The sequence below is a fragment of the Piliocolobus tephrosceles genome, chromosome 1, assembly GCF_002776525.5.
Source record: "Piliocolobus tephrosceles isolate RC106 chromosome 1, ASM277652v3, whole genome shotgun sequence".
Lineage (NCBI taxonomy): Eukaryota > Metazoa > Chordata > Mammalia > Primates > Cercopithecidae > Piliocolobus > Piliocolobus tephrosceles.
This window is the reverse complement of record NC_045434.1, coordinates 86,232,236-86,242,707: the sequence shown is the minus strand read 5'-3', so window position 1 is coordinate 86,242,707 and position 10,472 is coordinate 86,232,236.

Here is a 10,472-nt window from a genome sequence, read left to right as displayed (position 1 = left end):
ATTAGCCTGTCGTGGTGGCGGGCGCCTGTAGTCCCAGCTAGTGGGGAGGCTGAGGCAGGAGAATGGCGTGAACCCAGGAGGCGGAGCTTGCAGTGAGCTGAGATCACGCCACTCCACTCCAGCCTCGGGGACAGAGTGAGACTCCGTCTCAAAACAAAACAAAACAAACAAAAAATTAATTTTTTAAAAATCAAATTTTCTCATAATTGACAGAAACCTTGTCCCCATAAGTCCCATTCAATTTGAGAAGATGTGTACATTCTGACCAGTAACCAGTCAGACCTCAACTAATTAAGTTGTAGAAATATTAATGGCCGTGCTCATGTTTGTCTAGAACTTAATGAAGCACATGAGCTGAGAAACTAGAGTTACCCAAGTTTGGAAATATTATACAGTGATTAGTGTTTAGGAAAGGTGGAAGAAAATTGAGAGACTTTAAAAAAAAGTCAAGATTGGGAATATTAGAGAATCTAATCTACTAGAAAAATCATTCAGCCGGGAATAAATGAGAAATAGGTGGTTGAAAAAGTTCTATCATTTCTTTCTTTGGCATGTATTGAGTGTGATGTGGTAGGACATTTTCTAGTGGCTAGGGTATGTAGTAGATCCCTGTTGTCTGGCGGAGCACCTATCCCCCAGCTACTAAGTACTCACACTTGCACCCTTCTCTGGAGCCCTGCAGCAGGGAAGCACTCCCCCCAGCGACGCCTGGATGCCTGGGAGGTTATGCTACCTTCATCCCCCCACCACACACACATGCACACACACACATATTCTAGGGGCAGCTTGCAGCCAATGTCCGGTTGTTAGGGATGGGAATAAAAGCGCAGTCCCCTTGTCTCAAGTGGGCTGACTCTGTGATGTCATTCAAGCTCCAAAGTGCCCCCTGGAATCAGGCTGAGGCTAGACCCACAGCTTGATTGATCTCTCCAGCCCTATCCAGTTTCCCTCACTCATATGAATTTCACCCTCAGTAAATCACTTGAGTAAGAATTCTCATGTCAGGGTCTGCTTCTAAGGAACCCAAGTTAAGACAACAGGCAATGCTGAATAAATCAAAAGTAGTCTCCCTCTGGGAGCTTGTACTGGGGGAGGATACGGACAAATACACAAGCATTTATAATGTAGAGTCACAATGGTAGCTTCAGAAGATACACGGTGCTCTGGGAACAGCAATAGGCACAGAGTGTTTCTTAGAGTTGAACATTTCTGAGCTGAGAACTGAAGTATAACTAGGAGCTGGCTGGGTAAAGAGTTTGAGGAAATAAAGAATTTCTCAAGCAGAGGAAAAATAAGATATTGAGGATGAAAGGAAAATACTGTAATATATGCCCCCCATATCATAAATGGTTCAGTATGACTGAAGCCAAGGGTGAGAGTAGCAAGAAAAGACACCAGACACAGATTATGAAGGGCATAGTGAGATATTAACACATTTCTATTGTATCCCTGGGCAAAGGAAAAATAATGAAGAATTTTAAGTGGACGACACATGATAATGAGAGGTGAAGCCAGCTGGACATTTCCGGGTGGAGTGGGGGACTTGGAGAACTTTTCTGTCTAGCTAGAGGATTGTGAACACACCAATCAGTGCTCCGCGTCTAGCTAAAAGATTGTAAATGCACTCTGTAAAAATGGACCAATCAGCACTCTGTAAAATGAACCAATCAGCTCTCTGTAAAATGGACCAATCAGCAGGATGTGGGCGGGGACAAATAAGGGAATAAAAGCTGGCCACCACCCTCCCCCCATCCGCCTCCGGCACCCAGCCAGCCAGCGGCTGCAACGCGCTTTGGGTCGTTTCCGGGTGGAAGCCTTGTTTTTTCGCTCTCCGTAGTAAATCTTGCTCACTCTTCCGCGTCCGAATGAGGTCTATGAACGCTAACACTCACCGCCAGGCTCTGCGACTTCATCCCTGAAGTCAGCGAGACCACGAACCCACCGGGAGGAACAAACAACTCCGGATTCGCCCCTCTAAGAGCTATAACACTCACTGCGAGGGTATGTGGCTTCATTCCTCGAGTCAGTGAGACCACGTACCCACCGGAAGGAAGAAACTCCGGACACATCTGAACGTCTGAAGGAACAAACTCCGGACACATTATCGTTAAGAACTGTAACAGAACCCACCAGAAGGAATAAATTCCGGACACAGTAAGATCACTATTTCTTAAAAATCCCTGGGCTGTAGAATGGGAAAAAAAGACTTAGAAGGCAAAGCTGATAGTAGGGATACAACATCAGTTAATATTTCAGTTGTAATATTACAGTTAAGGGCTGGAGTTTGGCATTGGAGAGAAAGGGACTAAATTCTCAGCTCCAACACTTACCAGCTTGGGTAAATTATTTATTCTCTTTAAACTTCAGTTTCCTTAATGGTAAAATGGGGCTACAGTAATAACCAGAGCAGATATGCACATTGAAGGATCTAATGTTCCAAGTTGGCACCTTGGAAGCACCATCAAAATGATCTGTTATTATCCATGTGGTCTTAACCTGGGCAACAGTCGTGGAAATGGAAAGACATAGATCATTGGTGCTGTGGCACACACGTGTAGCCTCCTCAGGAGGCTGAGACGGGGGGATCACTTAAATCTAGTGTGGACAACATAGCAAGACTCCATCTCTAAAAAAAGTGTAGCTGGATTCAAAAATTATAGGAGGTGGAATTAAAGGGTTGGATGTGGAAGTGGAAATGAAAGAAAGTAAGGTGTCAAGGATTTCTGGCTTGGGCAGCAGGTAGATTGCAGCATCTTTCCTTGAGATAGGACTTTAGGAGAAGGTGAAGATTCTGAATGGAAGCTATAGAACTGGATATGTTGCTTTTGAAGAGCCTATGAGCTACCCAAAGTGGAATTGTCTGGAAAGTAGTTGTACGTGAGAGGCTAAAATTGAGGAGAGAGATCTGAGTAGAACATACATAGGTAGGGTAGAGGAGAGAACTCAGACAGTGTGTACTGAGAATAGAGAAGAGGGCGAGTCATGGCACTGGACCTGGGAGACAAAGGTGAGAAGACAAGACTCCCACTCTCAGGGAATTCAGTCTGGTGGGGGAAGCAGATAATTAAACAGATCATTAGAATACAGTGGAATACATCCCATACGTTCAGTTTTGGACCAAAGCTATGGGGTGGATCCCAGCAGTTGAAGGAACTGAAGCTAGAACAAGGACTTTAAAGGTCAGAGCTAAAATTGGAGATAGTCAACAGGGTGGGGATGGGGCAAGGAAGGAAAGGGTGGAACAACTTGGAAAAGATTTTGAATGCTCTTAAGCCAGAGACAAAGTAATTGACTGGAACATCGCAGCATTAGGAAGAGTGTTAGTGCTCTTGGATTCCATGCTTCTCAGACTGTGCGTCATGGAATCCTCAGAGTTCTGAGGGGCCCCTATGATTAGAGGCCACCATTGTGGAGGTGTTGAAACCAAGCAGACACCCTACTAAACCAGAGTTGTTATCTTGTTTTGCACATTAAAACTGTGTGCAAGCTTTCTTTTGAAACAAAGAAAAGTTGTGCCTGAAAAAAAATTGAAAGCTACCAGCTTAAGGTAAATCAATGTACAGATAAAGAATATGAGGCCCAGAGAAGCTAAGTCAACATGTTTAAAATCAAATCATACAGCTAATTCGGGATCAAGTTGGGCCTAGAACCTAAATTTTTGATTCTCAGGCTGGTGTTCTTTCTTGCTATGTCTGAGACCTTGTACTTCTAATTTGCGTAGTCCACATTCATTTGTATCTTCAGATTTTTCTGAGCTGTAGTAAAAGAGGTGTGTATTTCAAACATCATGGGAACAAAACGTGGGAGGGATCTTACAGAGCAGCAATTAAAATCATTGCTGGCATGTGGTCTTTCACAATAAAAATTTCCCCTTCCTTTTGATTCCTCTAGGCAACAGCACAAAGTTAAACCAGGAAGTCCCTCTGCCTTGCTAGGGATCCAGGCTTGCCTTCCTGTCGAGGTATCCCATTTCATCAGTTGACCTAAGTTTGAACAAACACTGCCACCTGATGCATGAAAACTCTACTGTGACCTACGTTAAAAGGTAATTTTCAAAAAAAAAGAGATAGAATCATGACTCATACAGATTGAACATGAACATGTGTTAGAGATTTTGTATAACTCAATCAATGAAAGAACTAGGCAGATATTATGACTGGCTCAAAAGAGAATACAAAGAACATGTATAGATCAAGAATATTGAAATGAATGCACAAAAAAAGGGCAAAACTGACTTTTTCCACAGAGGGAGTGGGAGTCAACTGAACCTCTACCAGAGGGACAAAACTTGAATGTTTACAGACAACAATTATTTTGCAATGCTATCAGCTAGTTACAGTTTACAAAGTTGTGAAATAGCTCCCATAGAATCCAAATCAGATAAAAGATAGCAGAAGGGCGTGCGATGGACAACACATAGTTTTCCAAAGATGTGCAGACATTTTCCTTACAACTATTGGAAAAGCAGAAGTATCATTTACAACAAAACATGGGCATCCCAGGTTCCTTTTTCTGTTTTATATACATGCAAAAATATAGAAGTGTGTATGTGTATATGTATTTGCATATACTTTTTAATATAAAAATTTCACCAAAAAGTATTTAACCCTGAATTCATGCAATGTACCCTGATACTTTTTATTCTATTCTTTTGTTAATGCTGTTATCCACACAAATTAATTTTGTGATGCCTTAACGGATTACTACCCACGAATGGGTCAAGAATTCACGTTTGTAAACAGGGGACTAGATCAATGCTCCTCAGACTGTCTGTTGTGAAGCACCAGTTTTTAAATATTTGACAGTTTTCAGTCCTTCACATACTGACCGATGCTTTCATAAAACACAATAAAAATAAATTATTAGGAAAATGAAGTGAAAAATACTCCCATAGACTTACGCAATGCAAGCTCAACTTTTTATTGTTAGATTTAACAGACATAAAATTGGATGCTGGGGCAAGGTCAAATTCCTATTTAAAGGTTTCCAAATGCTTATTCTGTTTCTATGCTTCATTTCTGCACACTGGAACAGTGATGGATTCCACTGGTCCTTGGACCACACTTTGAGTAGCACTGACTAAGTGACTACCTCTGACAGTACAGTGATTTTTTGTTTTCCAGGAACTGACACTCCTTCAGGCTACCTTAGTCACTGGGGGCTTGTTGCAGCATACCTGTGGCAATGAGAGAGAGGCACATCACAGGAGCATCTGGCAGCAGTGGCCTCCCGGTGAGTGAAATGTTATATGGCCACTGGAAGGATCTAACACTGAGGTGGCCCTTCCTCTCTGTGCTGTTCACTGCGAGCATGCCTCGGCTGCTCTTCTGTGTTCTTCCTGATACTCCTCATGATACTGACTGATTGTTTTTTGGAATTTCCCAGTTCACGTTCCCAAGAGAATCCACTGCCCTATTTAATCATCACTTCTGTTGCTGCAGAACTTTGTGCAGTACTGGGGTTGCTTGCTGCCTTAATGTTGGGGGTTGGCCAGGCATCCAGTCATAGGGCAGAGTAGGCTCTTGTGGTATAGAAATGGCCACTCTCCTTCAAGGAACATCAGGTCCTCTTCCTCAGCACAGCAGGGAATGGTGAGGAAGAGGCTAGTTTTCCTTTGAAGAGGATTTTGAGAAAAGGTTGGACCATCTAAAATACATTTTACAATTCTCTATTCCCAAACCCTGAATAATCCTTGGAGGTCACTCACTGTGCAGGAGGCTGAAGAAGGGTAACACTGACACAACTGCAGACACAGACCCTTCTGGCTCCACCTCTATCCTACCCGAGAACTAGATTAAAGAGAGACTCTGGAGAACTTACTCATACCCAATGGGGTACTTCTGCATTTCTCTAAAGTCAGGAGACACTTTCCGTTTGTGAATATTTATACTTCTGAAGACATTTGCAGATCTTCAAACTGTTGGTTAAACAATAGTTTATACTGTCCCCCTATAATTCAGAAACGCATAATTTCAAACGAATGATGACTTGGCTGGGCGCCGTGGCTCACACCTGTAATCCCTGCACTTTGGGAGGCCGAGGCAGGCGGATCTCCTGAGGTCAGGAGTTTGAGATCAGCCTGCCCAACATGGCGAAACTCCGTCTCTATTAAACATACAAAAAATTAGCCAGGCATGGTGGCGGGCGCCTGTAATCCTAGCTACTCGGGAGGCTGAGGCAGGAGAATCACTTGAACCCAGGAGGCAGAGCTTGCAGTGAGCCGAGATTGTGCCACTGCACTCCAGCCTGGGTGACGAGAGTGAAACTCCGTCTCAAAAAAAAAAATGACAAACTCAATGAAACACATAGAACAATCAAGGTGTACTGAGATGTACACAGTAGCAGTGAACAATTCTTTACCCAAAGCTGAAGGAGAGTCATTGCCCACCATAAGTCAATCCAAATCTGAGAAAATTACAACTTAACCCCTTTACTTTAAGGGTTGCCCATGAATAGTCACAGCTAGTTATGTCAAATCCTTGAATGCTGGAGTCTGTGTTTACATCTCTACCCATATCCTTTCATTTATTTCATTTCATACCAAAATGAACAGGCCTATTACATGATGTTTAGATTTTCTAGGCTTGTCCACATCTCCCATATATAAGATGTAATGTGTATCAAGTGCTTAATACAATGTCTGCTGCATAGTAAGCACTCCATAAATGTTAACTCTGACATACATATATATTAAACTTATACTAGCTAGATTGCTTGAGTTATTTTTTGTGCATGTGGCTGTATTGATGTCTGCTTAGGTAATAGCCATGTTCATTATTCAAAATGATTCTGGTTTCCTCTGAAGTTTAGTGAGGTGTGGTTTTTCTGTGATGTTCTCCTCCACTAGTTTTCAAGCTCATCTTGGAAGGTCTTTTACAACCTCAATAACGCCCTGCAGTTATTAGTAGCAAGAATGCTCTGTACACTGTGGGCACCCGGCACATGCTGCTGGCTGACTGATTGATTTACTATGCCTCCCCCTTGCCCATTATAAGCGTTCATCACTGCAAATGTAAGAACCTTCTTTGCTACATCTCCTGCCATCCAGAACAGTCGTCGTAGATCTCCCTGTCTCATTGACTCACCATCTCATTTCACCCTTTCTTCCTTTTTCTGGACCTTCTAACTTTTTCTCCCCAGATTATCATTTTTTCACTCAGCGTGCACACATTATCTAGTTTTGGAAAATACTCCCTATTTGCTCCTATATCTTAATTTGGCTGTCCCCATTTCTATGCTGCCTACTAGTATACATGAGACAATAGCTCAAAAAACAACTTGTAAAAAATGAAAAACTCCCCCCATGATTCAACTTTCTCCCACTGGGTCCCTCCCATGACACGTGGGAATTATGGGAGCTACAAGATGAGGGGTGGGTGGGGACACAGAACCAAACCATATCACCCCATCACATGCAAATTGTGAAAAGCTAATCAAAGACAAAAAATGCAAACTTTATCTCATATCTGCCCACACCCTTTTTCAATTTCTTACTCTCTCCCCAAAACCTGCCCTTTTTCCTTTAAATATTGAAGTTCCCAGACCCTCTTCAGAAAAACATGGACCACAGTTTTTCCTGTGGATCTATGGTCTTTCCTGGGCTCATCCTTAACTTTGGCAAATAAACCTCCTAAAATGATTGAAAAAAAAAAAAGAAAAACTCCATGCAGACTTTCAGGGAAATTAAAAACATACTTTAGACCAGGAGCTGAATCTATGGGTAAGAAAGCTTCCTTAGCTGTGTTCTCTGTGAAGCTGTGATTGGGTGAATGTTTTTAAAGGAACTCTCTGAATATGAAAGGGGGTTGGAGTGGGATGAAGCCTTGGGCATCTGGATGAGAAAGATTCAGATGCTGAAACAGATCTCTGGAGTTAATGAATTTCACAGTCCTTTGCCCTTACTTTGCTTGTCTTAGTCTAGAAACAGACACCTGGTGTGAGCTTGTTAAATGGCAGGAATAAGTAAGGAGTGAAAAAGAGGTAAAGCAGACTTCTTTGCAAACTGCTCCCCTTGTGAAACTAAGCAGGTAGCTCTATGAGTGATGGTAACTCACACGGCCTCTTGGTTTTGTGTTGAACATAGCACCAAAGTTCACACGCATTTACACACCTATAGTTTTTTTCTCTTTTTTTGTAAATCAGGTCTGGCCTAATTACAGGATTTCATTGTATTTTTATACATATAATAATCTAGTTTCCCCTGTAAATGATTTATTTACAATTCAATTAAACAGCCAAGGAGAACCGAATGTTAAAATAAGCATGTTTTTAAATGAGATACAATATGTATAATTAGACAGAACACATACCCCATCTTAGTGTTTGATTTGCATGATAATACAAAATAGGTCATTTGAGGCTATGCCAAATATCAGGGATTAGATGACCTTTAAGTTCCTGCCAAGCTGGAGAGTCTATGATTTTGTGATCTGAATGAAAAATGAAAAATTTAGTGCGTCATCCAAATGTTTACAAGAATCCAGCTGTTTGATGTCAGGTAGACAAAACACCTAGACAACTGACAGAGATGCTTCATTTTCATCCAGATGTTTTTGCATTGCATTGACTTAGCCTGACACATAGCAAAGTTAAGTCACTTACTCAAGATTTGTGACAAAACCTTCTGAATATACTGGCAATAAAATTGTTGAGAGATTTGCCATTTTAGTATCAGTGGCACGAATGTTTTGCTACTGCCCCATTGACAGCTTCTGAATTCATAAGATTTGAAAATAGTCAATTCAGTTCTCTCCATTCTCCAGCTCTGTGCTCTCCTCACTGTCTCCATCCACCACACCCCCAAAGGCCTGTGTTAACCTGAGCTCTGACCCATGACAAAGTGGTCTCCTTGATCACAGGGCTGTGTATGTGGCCTTTGTCATGGAAGCTGCTTCTGTTCACAGTGATCACTGTGTCTTGGGGACATTGCTATCTGGGCCAAATGCTGGCCAAATCAGAATTTCCGGTCATCCTAAAGGTTGATTGCAGTAGGCAGTCATAGCCACCATTCATCCTCCCATTATCATCGTCAATAATACCACTCATCTAGGTTTGGCTGTGATTCAGGGACCTGGCTGACTAATGCTGATCAAAAGTCATTTTTTTTTTTTTTTTTGAGATGGAGTCTCACTCTGTCACCCAGCCTGGAGTGTAGTGGCATGATCTCTGCTCACTGCAAGCTCCGCCTCCCAGGTTCGCACCATTCTCCTGCCTCAGCCTCCCGACTAGCTGGGACTACGGGCACCCGCCACCACGCCCATCTAATTTTTTGTATTTTTAGTAGAGACGGGGTTTCACCGTATTAGCCAGGATGGTCTCGATCTCCTGACCTCGTGATCCGCCGGCCTTGGCCTCCCAAAGTGCTGGGATTACAGGCATGAGCCATCACACCCGGCCCTGACCAAAAGTCTTATCCACATACCTGTCAATTTAAACACTGTCCTTGAGTTTGCAGCTGTAGCCACACTATATGGAGAGCCCTATGTGGTTTTCACATCAGTGTCTTTGACTCAGCTTCTTATGGTTGCCTTGACTCCCAGTGAGTCCCCCAGTGCCTGATTGCTGCCCACCCCAGGCCCATCTGGTAACCCTCATGCTCCGAATGTTGCAAACTTGACCACTTGGTTTGAAATTGTGCTTCAAAGGCATCTTCCTCTGCGATCCTTCCTGGTTTCTTTTCCCCCAGCACCCTGCAGCCTCATTTTCTTTACCACTGCCTCCCTCTGGCTCTCTGCACAGGCCCCGTTGCCGCCAGTCAAGCCCTGCCTAAATCTGGATAGTATGGCCTTGGGTGCCCAGAGGGCTTTTGCTCAACCAAATCCCCTATGCGACCTTGAGCGAATCCCAACACTTCCCTGGGCCCCACTGTCCTAATCTTAACATGAGAATGTTGGACTAAATCAGGTCTGAGGTCCCCTCCAGTTCTAAAATTATATTATCTCTCTAATACTGTGAGACTGGCTGCCTTCCAAGGTGCCACTGCTCATCATTCTATCTAGTTGTTATGCAAGGATTTCAGGAGGAGGAAAAAAATAAGGCTCCAAGAGTAATACCTTGAAAAATTATAAAATGTGTCTGCTACCTTTCTCATCTTCATGAGCCCCTTGTTTTTCTTCTGTGTTGAATTTAAAACTCAGAGACTTAAACTCACACATTTTGACAGTCTGTCACTTCCTTAAATTACGCAGTAAAAACACACAAAGGTGCAGGTTAAGTTTAGCACCTTGAGTGTTTTAGAAGCAATGCTGTGCTGGGCCGAGGATGGGCGTGTGTGGTAGAAAGAGGTGCTGCACCAGAAGCCAGAAGGGAAGGAGAGCCTTTAGGGGAGAGAGACGTTAAGGGCCTGAGGGAAGGGAAGGTGCCTGAGCTCAGGGACTGTAAGGGAGGACTGTTCACCTTGAATGTCCAATCAGCACTTTCTCTGGAATTTAGATATGTTAATTCCACATGAACTTATTGCCTAAAAAAAGAAA